Genomic DNA, 16,007 nt, shown 5'->3' with positions numbered 1-16,007 from the left:
TGCCGAGAAAGGCTGATGCGTATTGTGCAGATCTTCTTCCCTGTCGTGATTATTCTCTCCAGCGGAAACTGAGAATCTCAGATCACTTCGTGTCTGCCAACAAAGCAACAGCAGCTGAAGATGACCAACTTCCTCATGTGTCACAGGGTGATCAGACGTTGCAACAAAAGACATGCAGGTGGTAGAGAGAAGAGAAAAATTTTACAGCACCTGGTATTCCCAAACGGTCTCCCATCCAAGTACTAAACAGGCCCAACCCTGCTTGGCTTCTTAGATCAGATGAGGTCGGGCATGTTCAGGGTGGTGTGGCCGTAAGCAACAATGTCTGTCACAAATGTGCATTATATAGGTACTGGAATCATACAGTTCCTCTATGTAACCAGATAATTGCCGAGAAAGGCTAACTTGTAGTGGGCACATCTTCTTCCCTGTCGTGATTATTATCTGCAGTTGAAACTGAGAATCTCAGATCACTTCGTGTCTGCCAACAAAGCAGCAGCAGCTGAAGATGACCAACTTCCTCATGTGTCACAGGGTGATCAGACGTTGCAACAAAAGAAATGCAAGTGGTAGAGAGAAGAGAAAAAGCTTACAGCACCTGGTATTCCCAAGTGGTCTCCCATCCAAGTACTAACCAGGCCCAACCCTGCTTGGCTTCCGAGATCAGACGAGGTTGGGCATGTTCAGGGTGGTGTGGCCGTAAGCAAAACTATCTGTGAACAATGTGCATTATATAGGTACTGGAATCATACGGTTCCTCTATGTAACCAGATAATTGCCGAGAAAGGCTGATGCGTATTGGGCACATCTTCTTCCCTGTGGTGATTATTCTCTCCAGCGGAAACTGAGACTCTCAGATCACTTCGTGTCTGCCAACAAAGCAGCAGCAGCTGAAGATGACCAACTTCCTCATGTGTCACAGGGTCATCAGACGTTGCAACAAAAGACATGCAGGTGCTAGAGAGAAGAGAAAAAGCTTACAGCACCTGGTATTCCCAAGTACTCTCCCATCCAAGTACTAATCAGGCCCAACCCTGCTTGGCTTCGGAGATCAGACAAGGTCGGGCATGTTCAGGGTGGTGTGGCCGTAAGCGACTATGTCTGTCACAAATGTGAATTATATAGGTACTGGAATCATACAGTTCCTTTATGTAACCAGATAATTGCCAAGAAAGGCTGATATGTAGTGGGCATATCTTCATCCCTGATGTGATTATTATCTGTAGTTGAAACTGAGAATCTCAGATCACTTCGTGTCTGCCAACAAAGCAGCAGCAGCTGAAGATGACAAACTTCCTCATGTGTCACAGGGTCATCAGACGTTGCAACAAAAGACATGCAGGTGGTAGAGAGAAGAGAAAAAGCTTACAGCACCTGGTATTCCCAAGCAGTCTCCCATCCAAGTACTAATCAGGCCCAACCCTGCTTGGCTTCCGAGATCAGACGAGGTCGGGCATATTCAGGGTGGTGTGGCCGTAAGCAACAATATCTGTGAACAATGTGCATTATATAGGTACTGGAATCATATGGTTACTCTATGTAACCAGATAATTGTAGAGAAAGAATGATATGTAGTGGGCACATCTTCATCCCTGATGTGATTATTACCTGCAGTTGAAACTGAGACTCTCAGATCACTTCGTGTCTGCCAACAAAGCAGCAGCAGCTGAAGATGACCAACTTCCTCATGTGTCACAGGGTGATCAGACGTTGCAACAAAAGACATGCAGGTGGTAGAGAGAAGAGAAAAAGCTTATAGCACCTGGTATTCCCAAGCTGTCTCCCATCCAAGTACTAACCAGGCCCAACCCTGCTTGGCTTCCGAGATCAGACAAAGTCTGGCATATTCAGGGTGGTGTGGCCGTAAGCAACAATATCTGTGAACAATGTGCATTATATAGGTACTGGAATCATACGGTTACTCCATGTAACCAGATAATTGCAGAGAAAGGCTGATATGTAGTGGGCACATCTTAATCCCTGATGTGATTATTACCTGCAGTTGAAACTGAGACTCTCAGATCACTTCGTGTCTACCAACAAAGCAGCAGCAGCTGAAGATGACCAACTTCCTCATGTGTCACAGGGTGATCAGACGTTGCAACAAAAGACATGCAAGTGGTAGAGAGAAGAGAAAAAGCTTACAGCACCTGGTATTCCCAAGTGGTCTCCCATCCAAGTACTAACCAGGCCCAACCCTGCTTGGCTTCCGAGATCAGACGAGGTTGGGCATGTTCAGGGTGGTGTGGCCGTAAGCGACTATGTCTGTCACAAATGTGAATTATATAGGTACTGGAATCATACAGTTCCTCTATGTAACCAGATAATTGCCAAGAAAGGCTGATATGTAGTGGGCATATCTTCATCCCTGATGTGATTATTATCTGTAGTTGAAACTGAGAATCTCAGATCACTTCGTGTCTGCCAACAAAGCAGCAGCAGCTGAAGATGACCAACTTCCTCATGTGTCACAGGGTCATCAGACGTTGCAACAAAAGACATGCAGGTGCTAGAGAGAAGAGAAAAAGCTTACAGCACCTGGTATTCCCAAGTAGTCTCCCATCCAAGTACTAATCAGGCCCAACCCTGCTTGGCTTCGGAGATCAGACAAGGTCGGGCATGTTCAGGGTGGTGTGGCCGTAAGCGACTATGTCTGTCACAAATGTGAATTATATAGGTACTGGAATCATACAGTTCCTCTATGTAACCAGATAATTGCCAAGAAAGGCTGATATGTAGTGGGCATATCTTCATCCCTGATGTGATTATTATCTGTAGTTGAAACTGAGAATCTCAGATCACTTCGTGTCTGCCAACAAAGCAGCAGCAGCTGAAGATGACAAACTTCCTCATGTGTCACAGGGTCATCAGACGTTGCAACAAAAGACATGCAGGTGGTAGAGAGAAGAGAAAAAGCTTACAGCACCTGGTATTCCCAAGCAGTCTCCCATCCAAGTACTAACCAGGCCCAACCCTGCTTGGCTTCCGAGATCAGACGAGGTCGGGCATATTCAGGGTGGTGTGGCCGTAAGCAACAATATCTGTGAACAATGTGCATTATATAGGTACTGGAATCATATGGTTACTCTATGTAACCAGATAATTGTAGAGAAAGAATGATATGTAGTGGGCACATCTTCATCCCTGATGTGATTATTACCTGCAGTTGAAACTGAGACTCTCAGATCACTTCGTGTCTGCCAACAAAGCAGCAGCAGCTGAAGATGACCAACTTCCTCATGTGTCACAGGGTGATCAGACGTTGCAACAAAAGACATGCAGGTGGTAGAGAGAAGAGAAAAAGCTTATAGCACCTGGTATTCCCAAGCGGTCTCCCATCCAAGTACTAACCAGGCCCAACCCTGCTTGGCTTCTGAGATCAGACAAAGTCTGGCATATTCAGGTTGGTGTGGCCGTAAGCAACAATATCTGTGAACAATGTGCATTATATAGGTACTGGAATCATACGGTTACTCCATGTAACCAGATAATTGCAGAGAAAGGCTGATATGTAGTGGGCACATCTTAATCCCTGATGTGATTATTACCTGCAGTTGAAACTGAGACTCTCAGATCACTTCGTGTCTGCCAACAAAGCAGCAGCAGCTGAAGATGACCAACTTCCTCATGTGTCACAGGGTGATCAGACGTTGCAACAAAAGACATGCATGTGGTAGAGAGAAGAGAAAAAGCTTACAGCACCTGGTATTCCCAAGCGGTCTCCCATCCAAGTACTAACCAGGCCCAACCTTGCTTGGCTTCCGAGATCAGACGAGGTCGGGCATATTTAGGGTGGTGTGGCTGTAAGCAACAATGTCTGTCACAAATGTGCATTATATAGGTACTGGAATCATACGGTTACTCTATGTAACCAGATAATTGCCGAGAAAGGCTGATATGTAGTGGGCACATCTTCATCCCTGATGTGATTATTACCTGCAGTTGAAACTGAGACTCTCAGATCACTTCGTGTCTGCCAACAAAGCAGCAGCAGCTGAAGATGACCAACTTCCTCATGTGTCACAGGGTGATCAGACGTTGCAACAAAAGACATGCAGGTGGTAGAGAGAAGAGAAAAAGCTTACAGCACCTGGTATTCCTAAGCAGTCTCCCATCCAAGTAAAAACTAGGCCCAACCCTGCTTGGCTTCCGAGATCAGACGACGTCGGGCATATTCAGGGTGGTGTGGCCGTAAGCAACAATATCTGTGAACAATGTGCATTATATAGGTACTGGAATCATACGGTTACTCTATGTAACCAGATAATTGCAGAGAAAGGCTGATATGTAGTGGGCACATCTTAATCCCTGATGTGATTATTACCTGCAGTTGAAACTGAGACTCTCAGATCACTTCGTGTTTGCCAACAAAGCAGCAGCAGCTGAAGATGACCAACTTCCTCATATGTCACAGGGTGATCAGACGTTTCAACAAAAGACATGCAGGTGGTAGAGAGAAGAGAAAAAGCTTACAGCACCTGGTATTCCCAAGCGGTCTCCCATCCAAGTACTAACCAGGCCCAACCCTGCTTGGCTTCCGAGATCAGACGAGGTCTGGCATGTTCAGGGTGGTGTGGCCGTAAGCAACAATGTCTGTAACAAATGTGCATTAGATAGGTACTGGAATCATACAGTTCGTCTATGTAACCAGATAATTGCCGAGAAAGGCTGATGCGTATTGGGCAGATCTTCTTCCCTGTCGTGATTATTCTCTCCAGCGGAAACTGAGACTCTCAGATCACTTCGTGTCTGCCAACAAAGCAGCAGCAGCTGAAGATGACCAACTTCCTCATGTGTCACAGGGTCATCAGACGTTGCAACAAAAGACATATAGGTGCTAGAGAGAAGAGAAAAAGCTTACAGCACCTGGTATTCCCAAGTAGTCTCCCATCCAAGTACTAACCAGGCCCAACCCTGCTTGGCTTCCGAGATCAGACGAGGTTGGGCATGTTCAGGGTGGTGTGGCCGTAAGCAAAACTATCTGTGAACAATGTGCATTATATAGGTACTGGAATCATACGGTTCCTCTATGTAACCAGATAATTGCCGAGAAAGGCTGATGCGTATTGGGCACATCTTCTTCCCTGTGGTGATTATTCTCTCCAGCGGAAACTGAGACTCTCAGATCACTTCGTGTCTGCCAACAAAGCAGCAGCAGCTGAAGATGACCAACTTCCTCATGTGTCACAGGGTCATCAGACGTTGCAACAAAAGACATGCAGGTGCTAGAGAGAAGAGAAAAAGCTTACAGCACCTGGTATTCCCAAGTAGTCTCCCATCCAAGTACTAATCAGGCCTAACCCTGCTTGGCTTCGGAGATCAGACGAGGTCGGGCATGTTCAGGGTGGTGTGGCCGTAAGCGACTATGTCTGTCACAAATGTGAATTATATAGGTACTGGAATCATACAGTTCCTCTATGTAACCAGATAATTGCCAAGAAAGGCTGATATGTAGTGGGCATATCTTCATCCCTGATGTGATTATTATCTGTAGTTGAAACTGAGAATCTCAGATCACTTCGTGTCTGCCAACAAAGCAGCAGCAGCTGAAGATGACAAACTTCCTCATGTGTCACAGGGTCATCAGACGTTGCAACAAAAGACATGCAGGTGGTAGAGAGAAGAGAAAAAGCTTACAGCACCTGGTATTCCCAAGCAGTCTCCCATCCAAGTACTAATCAGGCCCAACCCTGCTTGGCTTCCGAGATCAGACGAGGTCGGGCATATTCAGGGTGGTGTGGCTGTAAGCAACAATATCTGTGAACAATGTGCATTATATAGGTACTGGAATCATATGGTTACTCTATGTAACCAGATAATTGCAGAGAAAGAATGATATGTAGTGGGCACATCTTCATCCCTGATGTGATTATTACCTGCAGTTGAAACTGAGACTCTCAGATCACTTCGTGTCTGCCAACAAAGCAGCAGCAGCTGAAGATGACCAACTTCCTCATGTGTCACAGGGTGATCAGACGTTGCAACAAAAGACATGCAGGTGGTAGAGAGAAGAGAAAAAGCTTATAGCACCTGGTATTCCCAAGCGGTCTCCCATCCAAGTACTAACCAGGCCCAACCCTGCTTGGCTTCCGAGATCAGACAAAGTCTGGCATATTCAGGGTGGTGTTGCCGTAAGCAACAATATCTGTGAACAATGTGCATTATATAGGTACTGGAATCATACGGTTACTCCATGTAACCAGATAATTGCAGAGAAAGGCTGATATGTAGTGGGCACATCTTAATCCCTGATGTGATTATTACCTGTAGTTGAAACTGAGAATCTCAGATCACTTCGTGTCTGCCAACAAAGCAGCAGCAGCTGAAGATGACAAACTTCCTCATGTGTCACAGGGTCATCAGACGTTGCAACAAAAGACATGCAGGTGGTAGAGAGAAGAGAAAAAGCTTACAGCACCTGGTATTCCCAAGCAGTCAACCATCCAAGTACTAATCAGGCCCAACCCTGCTTGGCTTCCGAGATCAGACGAGGTCGGGCATATTCAGGGTGGTGTGGCTGTAAGCAACAATATCTGTGAACAATGTGCATTATATAGGTACTGGAATCATATGGTTACTCTATGTAACCAGATAATTGCAGAGAAAGAATGATATGTAGTGGGCACATCTTAATCCCTGATGTGATTATTACCTGCAGTTGAAACTGAGACTCTCAGATCACTTCGTGTCTGCCAACAAAGCAGCAGCAGCTGAAGATGACCAACTTCCTCATGTGTCACAGGGTCATCAGACGTTGCAACAAAAGACATATAGGTGCTAGAGAGAAGAGAAAAAGCTTACAGCACCTGGTATTCCCAAGCAGTCTCCCATCCAAGTACTAACCAGGCCCAACCCTACTTGGCTTTTGAGATCAGACGAGGTCGGGTATTTTCAGGGTGGTGTGGCCGTAAGCAACAATGGCTGTGACATTTGTGCATTATATAGGTACTGGAATCATACACTTCCTCGATGTAACCAGATAATTGCCGAGAAAGGCTAACTTGTAGTGGGCACATCTTCATCCCTGATGTGATTATTACCTGCAGTTGAAACTGAGAGTCTCAGATCACTTCGTGTCTGCCAACAAAGCAGCAGCAGCTGAAGATGACCAACTTCCTCATGTGTCACAGGGTCATCAGAGGTTGCAACAAAAGACATATAGGTGCTAGAGAGAAGAGAAAAAGCTTACAGCACCTGGTATTCCCAAGTAGTCTCCCATCCAAGTACTAACCAGGCCCAACCCTGCTTGGCTTCCGAGATCAGATGAGGTCGGGCATGTTCAGGGTGGTGTGGCCGTAAGCGACAATGTCTGTGACAAATGTGCATTATATAGGTACTGGAATCATACAGTTCCTCTATGTAACCAGATAATTGCAGAGAAAGGCTAACTTGTAGTGGGCACATCTTCTTCCCTGTCGTGATTATTATCTGCAGTTGAAACTGAGAATCTCAGATCACTTCGTGTCTGCCAACAAAGCAGCAGCAGCTGAAGATGACCAACTTCCTCATGTGTCACAGGGTGATCAGACGTTGCAACAAAAGACATGCAAGTGGTAGAGAGAAGAGAAAAAGCTTACAGCACCTGGTATTCCCAAGCGGTCTCCCATCCAAGTACTAACCAGGCCCAACCCTGCTTGGCTTCCGAGATCAGACGAGGTCTGGCATGTTCAGGGTGGTGTGGCCGTAAGCAACAATGTCTGTAACAAATGTGCATTAGATAGGTACTGGAATCATACAGTTCGTCTATGTAACCAGATAATTGCCGAGAAAGGCTGATGCGTATTGGGCAGATCTTCTTCCCTGTCGTGATTATTCTCTCCAGCGGAAACTGAGACTCTCAGATCACTTCGTGTCTGCCAACAAAGCAGCAGCAGCTGAAGATGACCAACTTCCTCATGTGTCACAGGGTCATCAGACGTTGCAACAAAAGACATATAGGTGCTAGAGAGAAGAGAAAAAGCTTACAGCACCTGGTATTCCCAAGTAGTCTCCCATCCAAGTACTAACCAGGCCCAACCCTGCTTGGCTTCCGAGATCAGACGAGGTCGGGCATGTTCAGGGTGGTTTGGCCGTAAGCGACAATGTCTGTGACAAATGTGCATTATATAGGTACTGGAATCATACAGTTCCTCTATGTAACCAGATAATTGTCGAGAAAGGCTAACTTGTAGTGGGCACATCTTCTTCCCTGTCGTGATTATTATCTGCAGTTGAAACTGAGAATCTCAGATCACTTCGTGTCTGCCAACAAAGCAGCAGCAGCTGAAGATGACCAACTTCCTCGTGTGTCACAGGGTGATCAGACGTTTCAACAAAAGACATGCAGGTGGTAGAGAGAAGAGAAAAAGCTTACAGCACCTGGTATTCCCAAGCAGTCTCCCATCCAAGTACTAACCAGGCCCAACCCTGCTTGGCTTCCAAGATCAGACGAGGTCGGGTATTTTCAGGGTGGTGTGGCCGTAAGCAACAATATCTGTGACAAATGTGCACTATATAGGTACTGGAATCATACAGTTCCTCGATGTAACCAGATAATTGCTGAGAAAGGCTAAATTGTAGTAGGCACATCTTCATCCCTGATGTGATTATTACCTGCAGTTGAAACTGAGACTCTCAGATCACTTCGTGTCTGCCAACAAAGGAGCAGCAGCTGAAGATGACCAACTTCCTCATGTGTCACAGGGTGATCAGACGTTGCAACAAAAGACATGCAAGTGGTAGAGAAAAAGCTTACAGCACCTGGTATTCCCAAGTAGTCTCCCATCCAAGTACTAATCAGGCCCAACCCTGCTTGGCTTCTGAGATCAGACGAGGTCGGGCATGTTCAGGGTGGTGTGGCCGTAAGCGACTATGTCTGTCACAAATGTGAATTATATAGGTACTGGAATCATACAGTTCCTCTATGTAACCAGATAATTGCCAAGAAAGGCTGATATGTAGTGGGCACATCTTCTTCCCTGTCGTGATTATTATCTGCAGTTGAAACTGAGAATCTCAGATCACTTCGTGTCTGCCAACAAAGCAGCAGCAGCTGAAGATGACCAACTTCCTCGTGTGTCACAGGGTGATCAGACGTTTCAACAAAAGACATGCAGGTGGTAGAGAGAAGAGAAAAAGCTTACAGCACCTGGTATTCCCAAGCAGTCTCCCATCCAAGTACTAACCAGGCCCAACCCTGCTTGGCTTCCAAGATCAGACGAGGTCGGGTATTTTCAGGGTGGTGTGGCCGTAAGCAACAATATCTGTGACAAATGTGCACTATATAGGTACTGGAATCATACAGTTCCTCGATGTAACCAGATAATTGCTGAGAAAGGCTAAATTGTAGTAGGCACATCTTCATCCCTGATGTGATTATTATCTGTAGTTGAAACTGAGACTCTCAGATCACTTCGTGTCTGCCAACAAAGCAGCAGCAGCTGAAGATGATCAACTTCCTCGTGTGTCACAGGGTGATCAGACGTTGCAACAAAAGACATGCAGGTGGTAGAGAGAAGAGAAAAAGCTTATAGCACCTGGTATTCCCAAGCGGTCTCCCATCCAAGTACTAACCAGGCCCAACCCTGCTTGGCTTCCGAGATCAGACAAAGTCTGGCATATTCAGGGTGGTGTGGCCGTAAGCAACAATATCTGTGAACAATGTGCATTATATAGGTACTGGAATCATACGGTTACTCCATGTAACCAGATAATTGCCGAGAAAGGCTGATATGTAGTGGGCACATCTTAATCCCTGATGTGATTATTACCTGCAGTTGAAACTGAGACTCTCAGATCACTTCGTGTCTGCCAACAAAGCAGCAGCAGCTGAAGATGACCAACTTCCTCATGTGTCACAGGGTGATCAGACGTTGCAACAAAAGACATGCAAGTGGTAGAGAGAAGAGAAAAAGCTTACAGCACCTGGTATTCCCAAGTAGTCTCCCATCCAAGTACTAATCAGGCCCAACCCTGCTTGGCTTCGGAGATCAGACGAGGTCGGGCATGTTCAGGGTGGTGTGGCCGTAAGCGACTATGTCTGTCACAAATGTGAATTATATAGGTACTGGAATCATACAGTTCCTCTATGTAACCAGATAATTGCCAAGAAAGGCTGATATGTAGTGGGCATATCTTCATCCCTGATGTGATTATTATCTGTAGTTGAAACTGAGAATCTCAGATCACTTCGTGTCTGCCAACAAAGCAGCAGCAGCTGAAGATGACAAACTTCCTCATGTGTCACAGGGTCATCAGACGTTGCAACAAAAGACATGCAGGTGGTAGAGAGAAGAGAAAAAGCTTACAGCACCTGGTATTCCCAAGCAGTCTCCCATCCAAGTACTAATCAGGCCCAACCCTGCTTGGCTTCCGAGATCAGACGAGGTCGGGCATATTCAGGGTGGTGTGGCCGTAAGCAACAATATCTGTGAACAATGTGCATTATATAGGTACTGGAATCATATGGTTACTCTATGTAACCAGATAATTGCAGAGAAAGAATGATATGTAGTGGGCACATCTTAATCCCTGATGTGATTATTACCTGCAGTTGAAACTGAGACTCTCAGATCACTTCGTGTCTGCCAACAAAGCAGCAGCAGCTGAAGATGACCAACTTCCTCATGTGTCACAGGGTGTTCAGACGTTGCAACAAAAGACATGCACGTGGTAGAGAGAAGAGAAAAATCTTACAGCACCTGGTATTCCCAAGCGGTCTCCCATCCAAGTACTAACCAGGCCCAACCCTGCTTGGCTTCCGAGATCAGACGAGGTCGGGCATATTCAGGGTGGTGTGGCTGTAAGCAACAATATCTGTGAACAATGTGCATTATATAGGTACTGGAATCATATGGTTACTCTATGTAACCAGATAATTGCAGAGAAAGAATGATATGTAGTGGGCACATCTTAATCCCTGATGTGATTATTACCTGCAGTTGAAACTGAGACTCTCAGATCACTTCGTGTCTGCCAACAAAGCAGCAGCAGCTGAAGATGACCAACTTCCTCATGTGTCACAGGGTCATCAGACGTTGCAACAAAAGACATATAGGTGCTAGAGAGAAGAGAAAAAGCTTACAGCACCTGGTATTCCCAAGCAGTCTCCCATCCAAGTACTAACCAGGCCCAACCGTACTTGGCTTTTGAGATCAGACGAGGTCGGGTATTTTCAGGGTGGTGTGGCCGTAAGCAACAATGGCTGTGACATTTGTGCATTATATAGGTACTGGAATCATACACTTCCTCGATGTAACCAGATAATTGCCGAGAAAGGCTAACTTGTAGTGGGCACATCTTCATCCCTGATGTGATTATTACCTGCAGTTGAAACTGAGAGTCTCAGATCACTTCGTGTCTGCCAACAAAGCAGCAGCAGCTGAAGATGACCAACTTCCTCATGTGTCACAGGGTCATCAGAGGTTGCAACAAAAGACATATAGGTGCTAGAGAGAAGAGAAAAAGCTTACAGCACCTGGTATTCCCAAGTAGTCTCCCATCCAAGTACTAACCAGGCCCAACCCTGCTTGGCTTCCGAGATCAGATGAGGTCGGGCATGTTCAGGGTGGTGTGGCCGTAAGCGACAATGTCTGTGACAAATGTGCATTATATAGGTACTGGAATCATACAGTTCCTCTATGTAACCAGATAATTGCAGAGAAAGGCTAACTTGTAGTGGGCACATCTTCTTCCCTGTCGTGATTATTATCTGCAGTTGAAACTGAGAATCTCAGATCACTTCGTGTCTGCCAACAAAGCAGCAGCAGCTGAAGATGACCAACTTCCTCATGTGTCACAGGGTGATCAGACGTTGCAACAAAAGACATGCAAGTGGTAGAGAGAAGAGAAAAAGCTTACAGCACCTGGTATTCCCAAGCGGTCTCCCATCCAAGTACTAACCAGGCCCAACCCTGCTTGGCTTCCGAGATCAGACGAGGTCTGGCATGTTCAGGGTGGTGTGGCCGTAAGCAACAATGTCTGTAAAAAATGTGCATTAGATAGGTACTGGAATCATACAGTTCGTCTATGTAACCAGATAATTGCCGAGAAAGGCTGATGCGTATTGGGCAGATCTTCTTCCCTGTCGTGATTATTCTCTCCAGCGGAAACTGAGACTCTCAGATCACTTCGTGTCTGCCAACAAAGCAGCAGCAGCTGAAGATGACCAACTTCCTCATGTGTCACAGGGTCATCAGACGTTGCAACAAAAGACATATAGGTGCTAGAGAGAAGAGAAAAAGCTTACAGCACCTGGTATTCCCAAGTAGTCTCCCATCCAAGTACTAACCAGGCCCAACCCTGCTTGGCTTCCGAGATCAGACGAGGTCGGGCATGTTCAGGGTGGTTTGGCCGTAAGCGACAATGTCTGTGACAAATGTGCATTATATAGGTACTGGAATCATACAGTTCCTCTATGTAACCAGATAATTGTCGAGAAAGGCTAACTTGTAGTGGGCACATCTTCTTCCCTGTCGTGATTATTATCTGCAGTTTAAACTGAGAATCTCAGATCACTTCGTGTCTGCCAACAAAGCAGCAGCAGCTGAAGATGACCAACTTCCTCGTGTGTCACAGGGTGATCAGACGTTTCAACAAAAGACATGCAGGTGGTAGAGAGAAGAGAAAAAGCTTACAGCACCTGGTATTCCCAAGCAGTCTCCCATCCAAGTACTAACCAGGCCCAACCCTGCTTGGCTTCCAAGATCAGACGAGGTCGGGTATTTTCAGGGTGGTGTGGCCGTAAGCAACAATATCTGTGACAAATGTGCACTATATAGGTACTGGAATCATACAGTTCCTCGATGTAACCAGATAATTGCTGAGAAAGGCTAAATTGTAGTAGGCACATCTTCATCCCTGATGTGATTATTATCTGTAGTTGAAACTGAGACTCTCAGATCACTTCGTGTCTGCCAACAAAGCAGCAGCAGCTGAAGATGATCAACTTCCTCGTGTGTCACAGGGTGATCAGACGTTGCAACAAAAGACATGCAGGTGGTAGAGAGAAGAGAAAAAGCTTATAGCACCTGGTATTCCCAAGCGGTCTCCCATCCAAGTACTAACCAGGCCCAACCCTGCTTGGCTTCCGAGATCAGACAAAGTCTGGCATATTCAGGGTGGTGTGGCCGTAAGCAACAATATCTGTGAACAATGTGCATTATATAGGTACTGGAATCATACGGTTACTCCATGTAACCAGATAATTGCCGAGAAAGGCTGATATGTAGTGGGCACATCTTAATCCCTGATGTGATTATTACCTGCAGTTGAAACTGAGACTCTCAGATCACTTCGTGTCTGCCAACAAAGCAGCAGCAGCTGAAGATGACCAACTTCCTCATGTGTCACAGGGTGATCAGACGTTGCAACAAAAGACATGCAAGTGGTAGAGAGAAGAGAAAAAGCTTACAGCACCTGGTATTCCCAAGTAGTCTCCCATCCAAGTACTAATCAGGCCCAACCCTGCTTGGCTTCCGAGATCAGACGAGGTCGGGCATATTCAGGGTGGTGTGGCCGTAAGCAACAATATCTGTGAACAATGTGCATTATATAGGTACTGGAATCATATGGTTACTCTATGTAACCAGATAATTGCAGAGAAAGAATGATATGTAGTGGGCACATCTTCATCCTTGATGTGATTACTACCTGCAGTTGAAACTGAGACTCTCAGATCACTTCGTGTCTGCCAACAAAGCAGCAGCAGCTGAAGATGACCAACTTCCTCATATGTCACAGGGTGATCAGACGTTGCAACAAAAGACATGCATGTGGTAGAGAGAAGAGAAAAAGCTTACAGCACCTGGTATTCCCAAGCGGTCTCCCATCCAAGTACTAACCAGGCCCAACCCTGCTTGGCTTCCGAGATCAGACGAGGTCAGGCAAGTTCAGGGTGGTGTGGCCGTAAGCAACAATGTCTGTGACAAATGTGCATTATATCGGTACTGGAATCATACAGTTCCTCTATGTAACCAGATAATTGCCGAGAAAGGCTAACTTGTAGTGGGCACATCTTCATCCCTGATGTGATTATTACCTGCAGTTGAAACTGAGACTCTCAGATCACTTCGTGTCTGCCAACTAAGCAGCAGCAGCTGAAGATGACCAACTTCCTCATGTGTCACAGGGTGATCAGACGTTGCAACAAAAGACATGCATGTGGTAGAGAGAAGAGAAAAAGCTTAAAGCACCTGGTATTCCCAAGTGGTCTCCCATCCAAGTACTAACCAGGCCCAACCCTGCTTGGCTTCCGAGATCAGACGAGGTCGGGCATATTGAGGGTGGTGTGGCTGTAAGCAACAATGTCTGTCACAAATGTGCATTATATAGGTACTGGAATCATACGGTTACTCTATGTAACCAGATAATTGCCAAGAAAGGCTGATATGTAGTGGGCACATCTTCATCCCTGATGTGATTATTACCTGCAGTTGAAACTGAGACTCTCAGATCACTTCGTGTCTGCCAACAAAGCAGCAGCAGCTGAAGATGACCTACTTCCTCATGTGTCACAGGGTGATCAGACGTTGCAACAAAAGACATGCAGGTGGTAGAGAGAAGAAAAAAAGCTTTCAGCACCTGGTATTCCCAAGTAGTCTCCCATCCAAGTACTAATCAGGGCCAACCCTGTTTGGCTTCCGAGATCAGACGAGGTCGGGTATATTCAGGGTGGTGTGGCCGTAAGCAACAATATCTGTGAACAATGTGCATTATATAGGTACTGGAATCATATGGTTACTCTATGTAACCAGATAATTGCCGAGAAAGGCTAACTTGTAGTGGGCACATCTTCATCCCTGATGTGATTATTACCTGCAGTTGAAACTGAGACTCTCAGATCACTTCGTGTCTGCCAACAAAGCAGCAGCAGCTGAAGATGACCTACTTCCTCATGTGTCACAGGGTGATCAGACGTTGCAACAAAAGACATGCATGTGGTAGAGAGAAGAGAAAAAGCTTACAGCACCTGGTATTCCCAAGCAGTCTCCCGTCCAAGTACTAACCAGGCCCAACCTTGCTTGGCTTCCGAGATCAGACGAGGTCGGGCATATTCAGGGTGGTGTGGCTGTAAGCAACAATGTCTGTCACAAATGTGCATTATATAGGTACTGGAATCATACGGTTACTCTATGTAACCAGATAATTGCCGAGAAAGGCTGATATGTAGTGGGCACATCTTCATCCCTGATGTGATTATTACCTGCAGTTGAAACTGAGACTCTCAGATCACTTCGTGTCTGCCAACAAAGCAGCAGCAGCTGAAGATGACCAACTTCCTCATGTGTCACAGGGTGATCAGACGTTGCAACAAAAGACATGCAGGTGGTAGAGAGAAGAGAAAAAGCTTACAGCACCTGGTATTCCTAAGCAGTCTCCCATCCAAGTAAAAACTAGGCCCAACCCTGCTTGGCTTCCGAGATCAGACGACGTCGGGCATATTCAGGGTGGTGTGGCCGTAAGCAACAATATCTGTGAACAATGTGCATTATATAGGTACTAGAATCATACGGTTACTCTATGTAACCAGATAATTACAGAGAAAGGCTGATATGTAGTGGGCATATCTTCATCCTTGATGTGATTACTACCTGTAGTTGAAACTGAGACCCTCAGATCACTTCGTGTCTGCCAACAAAGCAGCAGCAGCTGAAGATGACCAACTTCCTCATGTGTCACAGGGTGATCAGACGTTGCAACAAAAGACATGCAGGTGGTAGAGAGAAGAGAAAAAACTTACAGCACCTGGTATTCCCAAGCAGTCTCCCATCCAAGTACTAATCAGGGCCAACCCTGTTTGGCTTCCGAGATCAGACGAGGTCGGGTATATTCAGGGTGGTGTGGCCGTAAGCAACAATATCTGTGAACAATGTGCATTATATAGGTACTGGAATCATATGGTTACTCTATGTAAACAGATAATTGCCGAGAAAGGCTAACTTGTAGTGGGCACATCTTCATCCCTGATGTGATTATTACCTGCAGTTGAAACTGAGACTCTCAGATCACTTCGTGTCTGCCAACAAAGC

General features: G+C 45.9%; 1 protein-coding gene, 23 non-coding genes and 18 pseudogenes across 24 annotated transcripts in view; 1 reads left to right on the top strand and 41 right to left on the bottom strand.

The window, feature by feature from the left end:
• The window catches only part of LOC140296621 (uncharacterized), a 581,862-nt gene that overhangs the window by 114,711 nt on the left and 451,144 nt on the right, over positions 1-16,007 (top strand). The window lies entirely within an intron of this gene.
• LOC140291107 (5S ribosomal RNA) lies at positions 199-317 on the bottom strand (annotated as a pseudogene).
• Positions 587-705, bottom strand: LOC140294141 (5S ribosomal RNA). Its single transcript, XR_011912747.1, has one exon. It is a non-coding gene; the product is annotated as a 5S ribosomal RNA (ribosomal RNA).
• Positions 975-1,093, bottom strand: LOC140289785 (5S ribosomal RNA; annotated as a pseudogene).
• Positions 1,363-1,481, bottom strand: LOC140288779 (5S ribosomal RNA). The gene has a single exon (XR_011912192.1). It is a non-coding gene; the product is annotated as a 5S ribosomal RNA (ribosomal RNA).
• On the bottom strand, positions 1,751-1,869 carry LOC140292306 (5S ribosomal RNA; annotated as a pseudogene).
• LOC140294129 (5S ribosomal RNA) lies at positions 2,139-2,257 on the bottom strand. Its single transcript, XR_011912745.1, has one exon. It is a non-coding gene; the product is annotated as a 5S ribosomal RNA (ribosomal RNA).
• LOC140307272 (5S ribosomal RNA) lies at positions 2,527-2,645 on the bottom strand (annotated as a pseudogene).
• On the bottom strand, positions 2,915-3,033 carry LOC140313659 (5S ribosomal RNA). The gene has a single exon (XR_011917079.1). It is a non-coding gene; the product is annotated as a 5S ribosomal RNA (ribosomal RNA).
• LOC140290233 (5S ribosomal RNA) lies at positions 3,303-3,421 on the bottom strand (annotated as a pseudogene).
• LOC140298266 (5S ribosomal RNA) lies at positions 3,691-3,809 on the bottom strand. Its single transcript, XR_011913929.1, has one exon. It is a non-coding gene; the product is annotated as a 5S ribosomal RNA (ribosomal RNA).
• Positions 4,079-4,197, bottom strand: LOC140294336 (5S ribosomal RNA; annotated as a pseudogene).
• Positions 4,467-4,585, bottom strand: LOC140291519 (5S ribosomal RNA). The gene has a single exon (XR_011912461.1). It is a non-coding gene; the product is annotated as a 5S ribosomal RNA (ribosomal RNA).
• LOC140298550 (5S ribosomal RNA) lies at positions 4,855-4,973 on the bottom strand. Its single transcript, XR_011914186.1, has one exon. It is a non-coding gene; the product is annotated as a 5S ribosomal RNA (ribosomal RNA).
• Positions 5,243-5,361, bottom strand: LOC140310384 (5S ribosomal RNA; annotated as a pseudogene).
• LOC140290107 (5S ribosomal RNA) lies at positions 5,631-5,749 on the bottom strand. Its single transcript, XR_011912321.1, has one exon. It is a non-coding gene; the product is annotated as a 5S ribosomal RNA (ribosomal RNA).
• Positions 6,019-6,137, bottom strand: LOC140283419 (5S ribosomal RNA; annotated as a pseudogene).
• LOC140297652 (5S ribosomal RNA) lies at positions 6,407-6,525 on the bottom strand. Its single transcript, XR_011913368.1, has one exon. It is a non-coding gene; the product is annotated as a 5S ribosomal RNA (ribosomal RNA).
• On the bottom strand, positions 6,795-6,913 carry LOC140299987 (5S ribosomal RNA; annotated as a pseudogene).
• Positions 7,183-7,301, bottom strand: LOC140300617 (5S ribosomal RNA). Its single transcript, XR_011914849.1, has one exon. It is a non-coding gene; the product is annotated as a 5S ribosomal RNA (ribosomal RNA).
• Positions 7,571-7,689, bottom strand: LOC140291508 (5S ribosomal RNA). Its single transcript, XR_011912460.1, has one exon. It is a non-coding gene; the product is annotated as a 5S ribosomal RNA (ribosomal RNA).
• LOC140265941 (5S ribosomal RNA) lies at positions 7,959-8,077 on the bottom strand. Its single transcript, XR_011906626.1, has one exon. It is a non-coding gene; the product is annotated as a 5S ribosomal RNA (ribosomal RNA).
• Positions 8,347-8,465, bottom strand: LOC140284006 (5S ribosomal RNA). Its single transcript, XR_011910181.1, has one exon. It is a non-coding gene; the product is annotated as a 5S ribosomal RNA (ribosomal RNA).
• LOC140298580 (5S ribosomal RNA) lies at positions 8,728-8,846 on the bottom strand. The gene has a single exon (XR_011914213.1). It is a non-coding gene; the product is annotated as a 5S ribosomal RNA (ribosomal RNA).
• LOC140283884 (5S ribosomal RNA) lies at positions 9,116-9,234 on the bottom strand. The gene has a single exon (XR_011910180.1). It is a non-coding gene; the product is annotated as a 5S ribosomal RNA (ribosomal RNA).
• LOC140268171 (5S ribosomal RNA) lies at positions 9,504-9,622 on the bottom strand (annotated as a pseudogene).
• Positions 9,892-10,010, bottom strand: LOC140299148 (5S ribosomal RNA; annotated as a pseudogene).
• LOC140288767 (5S ribosomal RNA) lies at positions 10,280-10,398 on the bottom strand. Its single transcript, XR_011912191.1, has one exon. It is a non-coding gene; the product is annotated as a 5S ribosomal RNA (ribosomal RNA).
• LOC140286983 (5S ribosomal RNA) lies at positions 10,668-10,786 on the bottom strand. Its single transcript, XR_011911376.1, has one exon. It is a non-coding gene; the product is annotated as a 5S ribosomal RNA (ribosomal RNA).
• LOC140314425 (5S ribosomal RNA) lies at positions 11,056-11,174 on the bottom strand (annotated as a pseudogene).
• Positions 11,444-11,562, bottom strand: LOC140300605 (5S ribosomal RNA). Its single transcript, XR_011914848.1, has one exon. It is a non-coding gene; the product is annotated as a 5S ribosomal RNA (ribosomal RNA).
• Positions 11,832-11,950, bottom strand: LOC140291496 (5S ribosomal RNA). Its single transcript, XR_011912458.1, has one exon. It is a non-coding gene; the product is annotated as a 5S ribosomal RNA (ribosomal RNA).
• On the bottom strand, positions 12,220-12,338 carry LOC140265820 (5S ribosomal RNA). Its single transcript, XR_011906515.1, has one exon. It is a non-coding gene; the product is annotated as a 5S ribosomal RNA (ribosomal RNA).
• Positions 12,608-12,726, bottom strand: LOC140283752 (5S ribosomal RNA). Its single transcript, XR_011910178.1, has one exon. It is a non-coding gene; the product is annotated as a 5S ribosomal RNA (ribosomal RNA).
• LOC140268160 (5S ribosomal RNA) lies at positions 12,996-13,114 on the bottom strand (annotated as a pseudogene).
• On the bottom strand, positions 13,384-13,502 carry LOC140278382 (5S ribosomal RNA). The gene has a single exon (XR_011909191.1). It is a non-coding gene; the product is annotated as a 5S ribosomal RNA (ribosomal RNA).
• On the bottom strand, positions 13,772-13,890 carry LOC140292047 (5S ribosomal RNA). Its single transcript, XR_011912510.1, has one exon. It is a non-coding gene; the product is annotated as a 5S ribosomal RNA (ribosomal RNA).
• Positions 14,160-14,278, bottom strand: LOC140299293 (5S ribosomal RNA; annotated as a pseudogene).
• On the bottom strand, positions 14,548-14,666 carry LOC140303746 (5S ribosomal RNA; annotated as a pseudogene).
• On the bottom strand, positions 14,936-15,054 carry LOC140299799 (5S ribosomal RNA; annotated as a pseudogene).
• Positions 15,324-15,442, bottom strand: LOC140294335 (5S ribosomal RNA; annotated as a pseudogene).
• Positions 15,712-15,830, bottom strand: LOC140299965 (5S ribosomal RNA; annotated as a pseudogene).

Source organism: Leuresthes tenuis, unplaced genomic scaffold, assembly GCF_036924035.1.
Source record: "Leuresthes tenuis unplaced genomic scaffold, fLeuTen1.0.hap1 SCAF_1, whole genome shotgun sequence".
NCBI lineage: Eukaryota > Metazoa > Chordata > Actinopteri > Atheriniformes > Atherinopsidae > Leuresthes > Leuresthes tenuis.
Note: the sequence above shows the minus strand (reverse complement) of the source record. Positions and strands in the feature narration are given on the sequence as shown.